Source organism: Pleurodeles waltl, chromosome 4_1, assembly GCF_031143425.1.
Source record: "Pleurodeles waltl isolate 20211129_DDA chromosome 4_1, aPleWal1.hap1.20221129, whole genome shotgun sequence".
Taxonomy (NCBI): Eukaryota; Metazoa; Chordata; class Amphibia; order Caudata; family Salamandridae; genus Pleurodeles; species Pleurodeles waltl.
Window position 1 is genome coordinate 452,138,075 of NC_090442.1, and position 17,459 is coordinate 452,155,533.

Genomic DNA, 17,459 nt, shown 5'->3' on the forward strand with positions numbered 1-17,459 from the left:
AGGAGCAAGTCTTGGCGATTCTGCATCCTGAGGGCCTCGAAGGAGTAGCTGGAGGAATGGACTCTGGTAAGTCAAACCTTAACTATTACAACCCCCACCCTACCTGCATGCCATCACATACCCCCACCCTCGCCCTCACCCCCATCACTCCAACTCCTCACACATGTCCCACTATCACAAACCCACACATCCCAACACCAAGCCCTGCATGCAACACCAAAGCATGGACACCCATCACCAAAGCATGGCCACGGGACATGCCCATACACCCCCCTAAACCATCATCACACAAGGTCCCACACAGGAATGCAAGCACTGGGGTACACGGTCACCCACCCATTGCACACCATGGTACACACACATGCAATAATCATGCTTTTACACCCCTGCAGGACCCCTACCCAACGTCACCGCACAGGAGGTTCCACATATGTCCACACCACCAACAGAAGAGGCCCACAGTGATAACAGAAGCTCTGTCCAACTGGATCTAGACTACCAGCCCGGCCCATCTGGGACCTCAGGACAGGACAGTCGGATCCCCTTACACAGTCACAGGCCACCACAGAGCTTCCCCCCTCTGGAAACACCAGCACCCACCCAGCGGGCCCATACCTCTGTCCCCAGGACACATCAATCAGCAGTGTGTCCACCACTACAGGCAACCCAGGCTAACCCACCACCCCAACAACAACAGGGACCTGGGGGCAGTGGCAGTGGGCACACCGTTCAGGGACAGAGGCCCAGGAACACAGGGGAACTGGGAGGGCTGCTGTATGACAGGGAGAGGACAGGCCCAGGGAACCCACTCTCCACGAGGCCATCTCCATCATGGGAGCATACCATCATTCCCAGGAGAAGATGGCAACAGTACTGGCCAAGTTTCAGGAGACCCAGTGGCTGCAGGAAGAACAGTATTTGGGCTTCAGGGAGGAACTCAGATCCATCAATTCCACCCTGGGCACCATCGTAGAAGGTGCTGAAGGAAGTCCTCAACACCAGGAGGGACACTGTGGCACAACAAGGGGCCCCTGACACTAGCCTGGACGATGAACTGCCCACCACCTCCGCCGGCACTAGTGGACACGAGGCACCGCCACATGACCACCACACCAGCATCCCACCCCCTGCAGATGGAGAATCACCCCGCAAACGGTCCCTGAGATCCAGGACAAAGACAGAGAACAATGCCAAGACCCCCGCCAAGAAATGAGACCACCCTGAATGTCATCCTTTTGTCCCACCTTGTCATCCTGTCCATCCTCAAACTGCCCCAGCTCCACTTCCTATGCCCCTTTGGAAAATGCACCTGTGAGACTGATAGACAGGACTCTGCCATGGACATTCCTCCACCATCACCCTTCCCCATTTTACAGCACCCTCCAATATTGAGCACTTAAATAAACACCCTTAAAGCACAAAACAATCTGGAGTCTGTTTGTGATTTCCAAATAGTGTATTAGCAATTGCAGTGACAAAATGCTCTTTCAATTGTAATGTCAACATACCTATGTCTCACAGCTCTAGTCCATGAGGAAACAAAGCATTTGTCACACAGTGGGACCCACATCTGTGAAATCGTAAGGGAAAGTGAAAACTCAGTGACCATATACTGGGTGAAAAGGACAGACAGTAGAGAGGTAGTAGTGTTACATTCCATGTAGTAGGCAGGTTTGTCTTCTTACCTGTGTCTCACTGGAAGTAGTGCAGGATAACCGAGTTCCTGTTGTTGATGTCTTCTTCTTCTGCTTCCTCGTCTTCACTGTCCACAGGCTCCACAGCTGCCACAACATCTCCATCTGGACCATCCTCCTGCAGAAAAGGCACCTGTCGTCGCAAAGCTAAGTTGTGAAGCATACAGCAGGCCACAATGATCTGGCACACCTTCTTTGGTGAGTAGAATAGGGAACCACCTGTCATATGGAGGCACCTGAACCTGGCCTTCAGGAGTCCGAAGGTCCGATCTATAATCCTCCTAGTTCGCCCATGGGCCTCATTGTAACGTTCCTCTGCCCTTTTCCTCACTGGGGTCAGTAGCCATGACAGGTTGAGGTAACCAGAGTCACCTGAAAAAGGCGAGGGACAAGTGTTAGACACACACTAACCTGTAGGGATATCCCCAGACAACTATTCCCACTGATTTGGTTCCAGGTGCTCACCTAATAGCCACACCTGGTGCCTCTGGAGTTGCCCCATCACATAAGGGATGCTGCTATTCCGCAGGATGTAAGCGTCATGCACTGAGCCAGGGAATTTGGCATTCACATGGGAGATGTACTGGTCTGCCAAACACACCATCTACACATTCATCGAATGATAACTCTTCTGGTTTCTGTACACCTGTTCACTTCTGCGGGGGGGACCAAGGCCACATGTGTCCCATTAATGGCACCTATGATGTTGGGGATATGTCCCAGGGCATAGAAGTCACCTTTCACTGTAGGCAAATCCTCCACCTGAGGGAAAACGATGTAGCTCCGCATGTGTTTCAGCAGGGCAGACAACACTCTGGACAACACGTTGGAAAACATAGGCTGGGACATCCCTGATGCTACGGCCACTGTTGTTTGAAATGACCCACTTGCAAAGAAATGGAGTACTGACAGCACCAGCACTTGAGGGGGGATTCCTGTGGGATGGCGGATAGCTGACATCAGGTCTGGCTCCAACTGGGCACACAGTTCCAGGATTGTGGCACGATCAAACCTGTATGTGATGATTACATGTCTTTCCTCCATTGTCGACAGGTCCACCAGCGGTCTGTACACCGGAGGATGCCGCCATCTCCTCACATGTCCCAGCAGACGGTGCCTATGAAGGACAACAGCGAGCACAGAGTCAACCAACTCAGAGGTACGTACAGACAGCTTACACAGAACACGATTCATAATCCGAAATTAGCATGTATGTGTGTTGAGGCAAGGCCTAGTTATGTGTGACGCAGTTAAAAATAGAGCCATGTGTGCCCCTGAAATGGCGGCTGCCTGACCTGGAAAGTGGGACAATGGGATACGAGGTAACTGCGCTGGCGTTGTACACTGTCGCGGTAGGCGGTCGAAGACCGCGGCGCAATTCTGCATTAGTTAACATTGGACCCTATGGGTCCCAGGAGCCAATGTCGATGTACGCCAGCGGTGGCGGTACGCACCGCCGTGGACGTGACCGCCATTTTCTATCTGTTCAATCACTTGATACCTGATCTTCAACAGGCGAGGACCTACATTGCAAGTGCTGCTGTGACCTCAGTCTGGAATAGACAATGGCTCGTGCATCTGGGGAAAGGGCCCCTGCCTTCACATCGGAGGAGTTGGAGAAACTCGTGGATGGGGTCCTCCCCCAGTACACGCTACTCTACGGTCCTCCAGACAAACAGATAAGTACACTGGGAGCATGCTGTATGGGCTATGCCTGTGTGGAGTGGGGTGGATGAAAGATAGCGGGGGGAGAATGAGGCGTGCATGAAACGACGGTGAGTGCATGTGCCACATGGCAAGGGTAGGGATGCGGGCCAATGGCTGTGATGGTGCAGTTGGTAATAACTTCTCTTTTTCCCCTGTACAATTCCTGTAGGTCAGCGCCCACCAGAAGAAAGATATTTGGCATGCCATCGCAGAGGACATCCGGACCCTGGGGGTCTATCACAGACGGAGCACCCACTGCCGTAAGAGATGGGAGGACATTCGCCGCTGGAGCAAGAAGACGGCGGTGGCCCAGCTGGGCATGGCCTCCCAACGTGGGAGGGGTGCCTGTCGCACCATGTCCCCCTTGATGTTCAGGATCCTGGCGGTGGCGTACCCGGAGTTGGATAGGCGCTTGAGGGCATCACAGCAGCAACAAGGGGGTGAGTACACTCTCATTCTGCTGATTCAGTGGGCTGTGGGTTCCCCTAGGCCAGGGCGAGTGTGCTAGTTAGGTCTCCTTTTTCAGGCAGGCCCGGTGGCACCCCACCTGTGTACAGTGCCAAATACACCTAGTCAGGCTCCTGTGACATCCATGTGTGCAGATGTCGGCCATAGCCTTGTAGGCCACGTCCCAGGGATTGAATAATGGACCCCAAGTGTGTGGCGTAGTGCAGGGGGCTTCTGTGTCTGTCGTGTCCGCCAACGGTAGCAGTAATGCATGCACTCAACATGTCTTTCTTCTGTCCCCCCCCTTTTTGTGTTATCCCTGTTCTTGTGTGCATTAGCATCATCAGGCGGAGAAGCAGTAGCACCGGAGCAGGAGGGAGCTGCATCCCATATGGCACTGGAGGGCAACACTACAGAGTCTGATTTCACCAGTGGGATGGAGGGCGAGGGGAGCTCCACGGCGGGCCCAGGAGCTGAGACCAGTGATATGGACTCATCCTCTGATGGGAGCTCCCTTGTGGTGATGGGCCCATCTGTGCCCCCCCCCCCATCTACAGGAACAGCCGCCACCCCCCCTTCCAGCAACGCCCTTCCAGCAGCCCCTCAGCCTTTGCCCCATGCCCGCTCACCCAGGAGGGTGGGCATCTCCTTCGCCCCAGGCACCTCAGGCCCTGCCCCAGTCACCCCTGCTGCCCTCAGTGAGGAGGCCATTGACCTCCTCAGGTCCCTCACTGTTGGGTAGTCTACCATTTTGAATGCCATCCAGGGTGTAGAGAGGCAGTTGCAACAAACCAATGCAATCCTGGAGGGCATTCATTCTGGTCAGGCAGCCCTTCAGCAAGCTTTTCAGACTCTGGCCTCAGCACTGATGGCAGCCATTGTCCCTGTCTCTAGCCTCCCCCCTCCAACTTCCTCTACCCACACCCCTGTACCTCAGCCTACCCCAAGCACACCATCAGACCAGCATGCAGACACCCCAACACACAAAGGAAGCTCAGGCAGACATAAGCACCACACATCCCACAGGCACTCACGCAAACATCACACACATGCTGACATAGCAACATCCACTGCCTCCACTGTGTCCCCCTCCTCCTCGTCTCCCTCCTCCCTCCCAGTCTCGTCTCCACTCACACCTGCATGCACTACGTCTACAGCCACTACTTCCATCACCACCACACCCCTCTCACGTGCAGTTACCACCCCCACTACAATTCACACATCCCCTGTGTCCTCTCCCAGTGTGTCTGTGACACCACCTCCCAAGGTACACAAACACAGGCACACACCCACCCAACAGCCATCCACCTCACGGCAGCCTCCAGCACATGCACCTTCACCTAAAGTCACCAAACGTACACCTCCTACAACCACAACCTCTTCCTCCACTCCCAAACCCCCTCCAGCTATCGTCCCAGTGTTCCCAAGAAACTTTTCCTATCCACCCTTGACCTCTTTCCCTCACCTCCCCCACCCCGACAGTCTCCTAGGGCCTGACTCTCCAGGTCCCAACCTAGCACCTCAGCAAGGCAGCCAGTGTGGCAAGGAGCCACAGCACGGACGGTCCCCCACCTGTCAAGCATCAAAAGTTGGCCAGTGCCCGGCGGGAGAGGGGGAAGACACCAGCCACCAAAGCCGCTCCCAGGGGTACAGGTGGGAGTGTGGAGTCAGCTGCAACACCTTCCAAGGTGGGGAAGGGGCACAAGAAACCCGGCAAGTCTGGGAAGATCGGTACGGCGGAGAAGACCGCCATCAGCCCCGCTGCCCAGGAGGCGACCGCCATCAGCCCCGCAGCCCAGGAGGCGTCCGCCATCAGCCCCGCTGCCCAGGAGGTGATCGCCAGCACCAGCCCCGCTGCCCAGGAGGCGACCGCCATCAGCCCCGCTGCCCAGGTGGCGACCGCCATCAGCCCCGCTGCTCAGGAGGCGACCGCCATCAGCCCCGCTGCCCAGGAGGCGAACGCCAGCACCAGCCCTGCTCCCCAGGAGGAGACCGCCATCTGCCCCACTGCCCAGAAGGCGACCGCCATCAGCCCTGCTGCCCATGAGGCAACCGCCATAAGCCCTGCAGCCCAGTAGGCGACCGCCATCAGCCCTGCTGCCCACCAGCACCAGCCCCGCTGGCCCAGACAGGACCGCCAGCACCAACTCTGCTGGTCAGGATGCGACCGCCAGCAGCAGCCCCGCTGGCCCAGACAAGACCACCAGCAGCAGCCCCGCTGGCACAGACAGGACCACCAGCAGCAGCCCCGCTGGCCCAGACAGGACCGCCAGCAGCTGCCCCGCAGGCCCAGACAGGACCGCCAGCACCAACCCCGCAGGCCCAGACAGGACCGCCAGCAGCTGAGTCGCTGCCAAGGACACCGCCGCCACAAGCACCGCTGCAATGGACACCACCGCCACAAGCACCGCTGGCCCAAGAGCACTGATGCTACTGAGTCCGCCACGAGCAGGATGAAGCACTCTGGGCACAAAGCCCCCTCCAGAACCAGTGGAGATTTACATCCACTACCTCTGTCCTTGGCAGGATGAAGCACTCTGGGCACAAAGCCCCCTCCAGAACCAGTGGAGACAGGCATCCACTACCTCTGTCCTTGGCAGGATGAAGCACTCTGGGCACAAAGCCCCCTCCACAACCAGAGGAGACAGGCATCCACTACCTCTGTCCTTGGCAGGATGAAGCACTCTGGGCACAAAGCCCCCTCCGGAACCAGTGGAGACAGGCATCCACTTGAGAGACTGTGGCTTTGTACTCCCCAGGATTGAACAGTGGGCAAACCACCCACTGTAGAGACTTGAGAGACTGTGACTTTGCACTCCCCAGGATTGAACAGTGGGCAAACCACCCACTGTAGAGACTTGAGGGAAAGTGGCTTTGCACTCCCCAGGATTGAACAGTGGGCAAACCACCCACTGTAGAGACTTGAGAGACTGTGGCTTTGCACTCCCCAGGATTGAACAGTGGGCATGTGGCCCCCCCATGGATTTGGCGTCGTGCACTCATCCGGCTGAGGTGCCCCCTTTCCCTTTCCCCTGTTTTATTTCTATCTGATGCCCCTGCAGTGTTCTCTCTGTCATGTTCGGGTACCTTGTGTGGGCCTCGCCCATGCAGTGTCGGCCCAGTGTTCCACGGACTTAAATGGAGCAATACCTGGACTTCTATTCTTGGTGTATATATTTGTTAATAGTGTATATATATTTTTGCATACTGGATTTTAATAGATTACAATGGTTACACTCATTTCCTTTTGTCTTTGCATTCTTCCGGGGGTTTGGAGGGTGTAACTGTGATGTATCAATATGTATTAGTGTGTGTGTTGTTGTGGGTGATGGTGGGGGTGGGGGTGTTGCATGTGTGTGTCCCTGTTTTTTTCCCTACCTACTCCCCTGTGTCGTAGGTGCAGTACTCACTGTGGTCTTCGTCACCGGCGTTTGTGCTCCTGGTAGAGGAGCAAGAAGATGAAGGCTGGGAAAATGTGAAGCTCTGGTTCCATGGTGTCCTGGTTCCTCGTGGGGTGTGTTTAGGTGAGCGTTTTCCTTTCGAAGTCCTGTTTCCACCGTGTTTTTCTTCGCTGTGAATCCGCCCTGGAAAAGGTGGCGGATTGGTAGCTTGTGATATTGTGGGCGGTACATTGTCCTCCGCCTGTCTGTTGGCGGTGACCGCCGCACTGTTTGTTTGTACAGCCGTGGTGGTCGGAGTGTTAAAGTGGCTGTCTATGTTGGCGGTTTTCGCACACGGTTGTAATTCCATTTTTTTTACCGCCGGCCTGTTGGCAGTCTTACCGCCGCTTTAACACCGACGGCCAGGGTTGTAATGACCACCTTAGTTTTATGTATCCAACATCAGGTACAACCGGGTTCACTATAAACAGACACACACACTAAAGTCTTAGGACCCAACATCTGGCACTGAACACATTTACATGAACATTGGCTCTCCCATGCCACTACGACTCATCCTCTATGGCCTTGACTTTTCATCCTGGCACACATGGACACAAACTTGCCTGTGAGGAGGGAAAATATGGTGAATAACACTGTTAAGAAGTGGACATGAGATACTTACCTGCTCCTCTGGTGCACCATAGAGCTGTTCATACAGGGGTAGTACCTCCTCCACTAGCTTCTCAAACTTCTCTGGGGAGAAGGCAGCTTCCCTATTACCTGTTGGATATGACATGATTGTTCCCAGAGGTGGAACACAGTAGCTCAGGTCATGGAGGTCCTGCTGGCAGCAGTGTCAGGAATCAAGTGAGTAATATTTCAGAACATGGTTGCCTCGTCTGCCATGTACGCGGCTGTCATAACCAGCAGACACAGCCATTGGCCTGTGACTGCCACTGGCAGCAACGTTAGCCTATGGCTGTTTTTCCCTGCAGTAACTGCCTACCACCATGACGACTTCCACTGGCTGTCTCGGGCAGTAATTTCCAGTGGAGTAGGACAGGCAGCCGCCATTTTAGAGGCATGAATAATACCAATAATATGTGCTTAAACTGTCCTGTAATGTGGGATATCGTTTTGGACATCATTTTTGTACATTACTTGACACGTGTGGCAACTTGTTTTGCAACATAGTCCCCCCCAAATCCCTTGGGAAGTCAAGTTTTGGAACATAAAGTCACAGTCTGAGTGACAATTACTATGCACAAATCCTTCATGTCAAGATAGTTGATGTGTACATATTTGTGGCAAAGCAAGGGGAATACCTCTTGATTTTGTGTCATTGGCAGTGTTGATGTGTACTGTGTATCATGTCCTCAGCTTATGACATGCCTTGTCACAGTTTGTCATTGACATGCCTAATGTATGTTGTAAGGGATGAATAGAGTGAAAGCTAAAGCCTTTCCTTGTCCTTCATAAGTACCCAGGGAGGGGAAAGATCAGACGTCCTCCTGTCTACCGTCTACGACCAGAACTTTAGGCCATGGAAGAAAGACACATAATCCAGATCTACCGTCTGAATTGGCAGGCAATTGTGGAATTCTGTCATCCGTTAGAGCCAGATCTGATTGATGTGTGACATTTCTCATCCATACAGTACAAGAAGTAAAGTGAAGGGATCAGCCATGGTGGATCAAATCTAATTATTAGATACAACATCATTTGTAGTCTAAAGTCCAGAGTCCTACCATCATTGGAAAATGGAAAGTAGTTCAAAACATTCAACAGAGTGGATCTATGGCACACAAAGGAGTGAAGTCAGGAAGAGGTCAATTGTTGGCAGTGGTTTATTTCTTGCCATCTGCACCTACTGGAGTCTTAGGTTGCCATTCCTTTTTGCAGGGGTGATCAGCTGCTACATAGGCAGGGGTGTCTGAAGCAGGTGCTTCCTCTGACAGGACCTCCCTTCCAGTGGCTGCCACAGATATTGAAGGGGCTGGTGTTGCTTGGCCAAAGGAAGGAGTGTGATGTTGGTCATGGTCACTGATCAGGGTACTACTGATGTCCCTGAAAACCCATGTTAAGGAAGCCAGGATGATGTTGGTGGCCTCCCACTTTTCCAGCTGCCTCATTTCCCTGAGTTTGGCAAGTACCTGGCCCATCACGCCTTGGAATTGTTGGTAGGTTTGCAATACTTGACTGATGGTGTCCTGGCCATGACCATCCCCAGCAGCCTCATGCTGCAGGCCCAGACCATCCCTCCCATGAACTCTACCCCTATGTGCCTGTGCCCTTGGCACAGCTTGCCCCCTGCCACTGGTTCCAGGATCATCATTGTCAGAGGTGTCAGGATCCTGGACTGGGGGGCACAAGATGGTATTCACAATCCTCGGGACCCAGGTTTGGGGGTAACTGGCTGCCTGAGATGGGCTGGGAGGAGTCAATGTGGTTGCGGAGAGGCTTACTAGTGTTGTCTGACCAGGTTGCCTGCATGGGTAAGAACCATTCTCAATGTCCAGATGTTCAGGAGTGGGGTCCACACAGAGGGCTTCATTCATTTGGGTAGTGGCAGTCTCTTCATTGGGCTCAGTATTTGAAGTGGCAGCCAGACCTGTTGATGTGAGAGATACAATGTTTGAGGTTGTATTGTGACATCTGCTTCCAATTTCCATCATTGACTTTTGGCTGAGGCCATGTACATGTTGTATTTCCAGATGTCCCTTTTGTGACACGTAAACATACTATCAGCTGTATTGCACTGACATTTGGGTAACAAACCAATTCCATTTCAGTCAACTCATTTTAGAATGTCTGAGTTTATTGGCACTTGGTAGGATGGGGATAGACTCATTTATTGAAAGCACTGCAGGCGAAACAGTGGCTGGGCAGGATGTGGTTTAGGTCATTTTAAGACTTAGGTGACTGTTATGCAGGCAGACCCAGATACTTTTTGTACATGTGATGGTTGTCATCATGTGGTCAGTGCACTGTGAATGTGTCTGCTGCCAATACCATTCATTTAATGCGTCTTGGGGACTTTGATGTGTTTCAGAATTCTTTTGGCACCCAGGTTGAGCTTTCCTTTCTGTCCACAGTACTTTAATCTTGGTATAGCTGCTCAAGATGGATCTAGGTGTTTAGCCACATCACAGAGTGCACCCTGATCTGTGTCTTGGTTCCTCCCAGGTGGATAATCTTCATTTGTGGGCACACAGGCAGATGCACATTGCCATATAGACACTGGCCTGGTGATACGAGTTACAGGGACTAACCCTCCTGGGATCTACAGTAAGGTTACTCCAGGAACTACACACAGTGAGCAGATGTCATCTTCTCAGGTGGGTACAGTTCAAATGCTGAGTAGAGGGAGGAAGGCCATTGGAGCAGGGGACACTGTTTTGGCTGAGTGGAGCGAGAGTAGAAGTACCTCCTGGCTTTAGCATTCCTGTCAGTTCCTGTCCAGCCCACACAGTGAACAGATGCCATCCTCTCATGTGAGTACAGTTTAAAGGCTGATTAGAGGGAGCAGGGTCATTGGAGCAGGAGACACTACACACACACTGTACAGAGTTATTGTTGCCCAAGGTGAGTCTAGTCAGATGTTGGAGGCTAGACAGAGGTCTATGGACAGGTGGACACTGGGCTGGTAAGTGGTTTGACAGTGAATTTGGCAAAAGGTGAGCAGTGAGCATGCATGGCAACACATTTTAGTGATATTTTATTGTTGTGACTTACCCAACTCCACTTCCCCAGGTATTCCTGTCAAGTCCTTCAGATGCAGGATGGCCAAGACCTTCTCCTTACATGATGTAAGTTGTAAGGGAGGAGGTGGCGGCCCACTGCCAGTCTTCTGGATATGCAGCTGGTGCCTGAATGCCATGGAACAGACCTTCCCCCTGAGGCTGTTCCACCTCTTCCTGATGTTGTCCCTTGTGTGCGGGTGGGGCCTACAAGCATTCACTCTATTGACTATCCTTTGCCACATTTTCATTTTCCAGGCGATAGTAGTGTGTGCTGGACCTTGGATCCAAATTGATGTGGTCTACTCTAATGATATCATCCACCATGACTCTTAACTCCTTTTTCAATGAAACAGGGATTTGTCTGGGGTGACATCGGGGGGATCAAAAAAATTAAGTGGTTGGCAATGGACAGGTGATAGTGAGTTGGTGGGTTTGGGTAGTGTAAATGGATGTGATTGGAAATGGGAGTGTTGAGGATGTAGGATATGTGCTTCGGAAAAGTTGTGAGTATGTCTGATCTATTGCTTGGTGATTTTTGAAGTGCTCTGGCTTGGGTCTTTGGCGTTGCAGATGCAAAGTATTGTGATTTGTGATGGGGTGTGTTTTATAGTGTGCTTTGTAGATGTGAGGGGTGTGGCAGTGTGTGTCAACTGTGTTGGTTTCAAATCCATCCAATGTGGTGTTGTTTTACTTTGGTGAACGCAAGCCGCCCTGGTTCAGATCATCATTGGCAGACCACTATGGCTGGGCGGCATTCCGACTTTGTAATTGTAATAGGTTCAGTGGTTGGTTGACAGGCTGTTAGTGCTCGTGGTCGGACCGCCTATTTCCCGCTCTCCAAAGTACTGGTGGTGTTGGATATTTGGCAGATTTTTGTTGGTCCAGGCAATATGACTGGTAATACAGCAGTCTGTGTGACCGCCAACATGGCGTTCTTTAGGCAGCTTCCACTATGGCGGTCTGGTAAGGTAAGTAATATTGTTGTAAGTAATTTTGATACTTTTAATATTGTTTTCACTAATATAGTGGTGAAAATTGTGTGTATTAATTGTTTTATCATGTTTTAGAAGATACAATAATTGTATGTGTTAATATTGTTTATATCAAGGTTATTAATTGTTTTAAAATAGAGCTTGTAATTTTATGTCATTTAGAAGTCTTCAATTTGTTGGATAGTATCGTAGAGGGTTCTTGGGTTTCTAAGGGGATAGGGTGGGAAGTTAAGTAGGTAATACATAATTAATGCATTTTATATGATTATATGATTGATATTTATTATTTAATTTATGTAATATTCATTATGTTTTCTTATATGCTTTTCGCAGGCTATTAGGTTTGTAGGGGCATAAGGTGGGAAGTGAATTAAGTAATAATTAAATTACAATTAATTAATAATAGTTAATTCATTATTTAGTGGATTGTTAATCATGTCAAATATCTGATATGTAAAATATGCAATACTGATTTATGTTACTTATATTTTAGTTGTGGGATACTAGATTTGCAGGTATAAATGGTGGCAAGTTAATTAAGCAATAATTAAATTAACTATTCAGTTGTATTTGTAAATTAATTATTTAATTGAATTTTAAATATGTTAAATGTGTAATACGTATTTAATTTAATTTTATTATAATTGCAGGATGCTAGATTTGTTTTGGTCCTGGATGGGAGGCTATTAAAGTAATAATTATTTAAAATGTATACATTAATTGTAACCTAATTTACTTAATTATTTTTTTATCTTAAATATGGAAATTATGGAGAAGTTATTTTTTTAGTTAGATGTTAGGTGAAGACAGCCAGGTTTGTAGAGGTACAAAGTTGAAAGTCAATAAAATAATTAATAATTGAATAACAATAATTTATTAATTGCTAATTATGTATTATTGAATAGGTATTATGCAAAATGATTAGCTGTTTTACGCTTTTTTTCATATATATGTATGTACACATGTATTTCTTTTTAAGGCTTTAATATTGTTTTTCAGATTCATGAGGTTACTCAAAGTTGTAATGTGCTTGAAGTGAAGTATTTCCCAAGCATTTGTTGGGACCAAAGTAGCAATAGTAAAATTAAACACTTTGCAGTTGAACGCTTCCCCTGCGGTTTTGCTGTTTGGAGTGGGAATAGTAAATTTCACTCCTCTGAAATCCAAAATTTTTCCTATTGTTGTGCTGATTGAAGTATGAATAGTAAGTTTCACCCCTCGGAAGTCCAACACTTTTCCCTATTGTTGCTTAGACTGGAGTGGGATTAGTACATTTTACTCCTTCGAAGTCCAATGTTTTCCTACTGTTGCACTGACTGGCTTAGGAATAGTAAATCCAACTGTTCCAAACTTCAACACTCTCCCTTTTTCTGCAGTGAATGGAGTAGGAATGGTAAATATTACCTGCCAAAGTCCAATACTTTCCTTAATGTTGCATACACTATAGTGGGAATAGTATGTTTGATATTCGAGATAGTTAACATACAACTGTCTCGCTTCCTAGAAGACAACACCATACTCAACGTCTCCCAGTCTGTATTTCACAAAAACCACAGCACCGAGACGGCCCTCATCGCCTGTACAGACAACAACAGGACCAGATTGGACAAGGGATAAACCGTCGCCCTCATACTCCTAGATCTCTCTGCAGCCTTCGACACCGTATGCCACCAAACCCTTCGCACACGCCTCTTCAATGCCGGAATTCGCCACAAAGCCCTGGACTGGCTCAACTCCTTCCTCTCCAAAAGAACCCAAAGAGTTTGCCTCCCTCCTTTCCGGTCTACAGCCACCAAGACCATCTGTGGGGTCCCCCAAGGATCCTCCTTCAGCCCCACCCTTTTCAATATCTAGATGGCTCCACTCACCAACATCATCCGCCCCCACGGTCTCACCATCATTTCATACGCTGACGACACCCAGCGCATCATCTCCCTCACGAGGAACCCATCTACATCCAAGAATAACCTACACGCCGGACTCCTCGCCAACGCTAACTGGATGACAGCAAGCCACCTCAAATTGAACTCAGAAAAAAAACAAGATCATCATCTTCGGTCCCAACAAGACAGCATGGAACGACTCTCGGTGGCCCTCCACCCTTGGACCACCCCCAACACCCACCACCCATGCACGCAATCTCGGCATCATACTGGACTCATCTCTCTCCATGACTCAGCTAATCAACGCCATATCATCCTCCTGCTTCAACACCCTGTGCATGCTATTCCAGACTTTCAAATGGATTCCTTTACAAACAAGAAGAACGGTCACCCACGCCCTCATAAGCAGCAGACTGGACTACAGCAACATTCTCTACGCAGGGACCACAGCCAAGCTTCAGAGAAAACTCCAGCGCATCTAGAACGCAGCCGCACATCTCATCCTCAACCTCCTTCAACACTAACACATCTCCGCCCACCTCAGATCCCTACACTGACTGCCCAGCAACAAAAGATGTCCACGCTCACAAACCCCTCACGACTCCGGACCGGCCTACCTCAACGAACAAATCAACTTCCACAAACCAACTCGACAGCTCCGCTCCGCCGACCTCACCCTCGCTACAGTCCCCCACATCCAATGCACCACCTCCGGCGGAAGATCCTTCTCCCACCTCGCCGCCAAAACCTGGAACTCCCTCCCCACCAACCTACTCAAGACCCAGGACCTCCTAACCTTCAGAAAGCACCTCAAAACATGGCTTTTCGAGCAGTAACCCCTACCCCCACCACCCCCAGCGCCTTGAGACCCTACCGGGTGAGTAGTGCGCTTAAGAAATTTGTTTGATTGATTGATTCTTAGACTACACTAGTTTTCAAAATAGATTGAAAGATTTTATAGCATGCATTTTTAAATATTTTTTTATATTATATTATTTGTTTTCATTTTTACATTTATTTTAAGGTCGATAGTTTGTAAATTTGGATTTTTTAATTGCTGATATCCTATTACTGTCAAGACTAATTATTTTACTTTTTCTTATTCAAGTTTTCATTTTTGTGGTTTAAATGTGTATGGATCGATGATTATATTACACATATCTTTCATAGTAATTCATTTAAAATATAAAAGATGATATCAAATAGATGCTAAATACACACACACACACATGGGTGTGCATGCATTTATGTAAGTATATATTTACATAAAGTATTAATTATTCATGTAATGTACTTCATGTACATTATATTACATTTATATATTAAAATATTAAACATTTACTACTTCAAACTCTATTTTTATTTTTTATTTTTTTTGTTCAGTTTTGAATGATACTAGTGGCAATGATTTTTTCCCAAAATGTATGTTTCTACTTTTAAAAGTATAGGAGCAAAAAGTTGCCCACAATAGTGTGTCAGTGTTCTGAAAAATGTAACCTTATGTCTCTTCCACCCTTGGCTTCCCTTAACTGCTAGGATCTCCTTCAAGTTCTACTGCAATGACTTGGAAGGCAATCCATCTGAATAACCTTCCGTTTCTTGTTGCGCTTCATCTTTCTGTGGGGAGGGGAAAAAAACCTATGAAGTTGGAATACTCTAAGATTTGAGGTTTACAGGTTCAAATACTCCTTGGCCCAGATCCACTCCTTCACAGAGGGTGAATGTCACTTGCCCTTTTCCTTCAGGAAGCAGTTAAAGGCACATTTTGGCCCTCATTATGACATAGGTAGGTAAATGCCGCCTACCTCCATGGCGACGGCCGGCAAAAGATCTTCGCCGTGGCTACCAGCCGACCACCATATTATGACTGTAGCCGGAATTCAGCAAAAATGCTGGCAGAATTTCAGCTACGGTCATGGTGGTGGACGGGGGTAAAGTTTCACTGCAGCCAGCAGCAGTGCCACGCCAGTAGACCTCCGCCGACCGTATTATGATTCTGCCGGAGGTCCCCCTGCAAGTAGGTAAGTTGGGTGCTCCAAAAGGGGAGAGGGTGGGGGTGTTTTGTGTGTGTGTGGAGGTGTGTGTGTATGTTTCAGTGTGCATGCATGCGGGTGTGGGGCATCTGGAATGCGTGTGTGCAGGAATGGATGTGAGTGTGCGTGTATGTTGTGATGTGTGAATGTGTTTGTGCCTGTATGTATGTCAGTGTGTGCGGATGTGTGTGTACATGGATGTATGCATGCGTGGGTGAATGTGGGTATGTGTATGCATGTGTATGCATGTGCATGTAGGTGTGTGTATGTCGGGGGGTCGGAAAGGGGAGGGGGAGGATGGGGGAGGACTCTGGGAGGGGAGGTCGGCAGGGGAGACCCCTATCAGTGCCATGGAAGGAATTCCCTGGCACTGATAGTGCCTACCACCATGGTGTTCGTGGCAGTAAAAAAGCAACGGAATTCATGGTGGTGGGTGGGGTCATATTCCTATGGGCAGTCTAGTTACTGCTGTGGCGGTCGGTGTGGTACATTGGTGGTCTGGCTTTTGCCAAACAGCCAATGTCATAATAAGGCGGTATGTACCGCCAGTCTGTTGGCGGTACTACCACCACTATAACACCGACCGCCTGGGTCATAATGACCCACTTTTTCTTTTCATGGGCTGGGCAAAAGCCTCATTTGATTCTTCTTCTTGTCCCCCTCTTTCACCTCTCTTGCCCGAACCTATTACATCCTTATTAAAGTGGTGTTCTAAGCAAACTCTATGACAATGTTCTTCTCTCCCATTCCTGACGTGTTTATCTTCCTCCATTGTCTTTATACATTATTTGTTTCTTGCAAAGTGCTAAATACACTTGGGTGGTAGAATGTTATAGAAAATGTTAATTAAATATTTGAATACACATTCCTCACATTTCGGCTTAGAAGTAATTAGCCTGGTGTTCACCACAGGCTAAAGCTCTGTGCTCCAGACAAACCATGCCACATGCTGACAAGGTTCTGGCATCCACTGCTCTTTCAGAAGATGAATCATTCAAGTGTTAATATAGTAAAAGCGTGCTGATGCGGATATCGTCAAGCACAAGGGCACTGTGTGGCCATGTTCAATCATGCACATCTTATTTAATCGCACCCTAAGTGCTTTCCTATGTTTCAAGTTTGCAGTAACAGAAAGTAAAACATTTCACCATAGCACGTAAAATTAGACCAGCTGTAAGCTATCCTGTACAGTTATTGAGGGTTGTGGCAAGTTTTAGACTTGAAAGCATTCATTGATCAGGGGCCGATCGGTATAAAAATGTGTAGTGGAAACCTTTGGAGAATAAGGTGTCTCTGAATAGAAATAAAGCATCAGTCTGTGAACCCTGGTGTAAGTTCAACCTCATCCCCCTTATTGAGAGTTACTGCTGGTTAGGATTCAACCTAATCATATGGTGTCCAATGTGTGTTATATTAAATGCTCATTATTGAAGCTGACGGAATATTTAAAGATGCAGGGGCATATTTATGAGCCGCGAGGAGCAGTGCAGCACACTAAGTAACCTTGTTATGCTGCCCTGTGCCACATGGAAAGGGCAGAAATGCACCATATCTATGAAATATGGTGCATTTCTCTC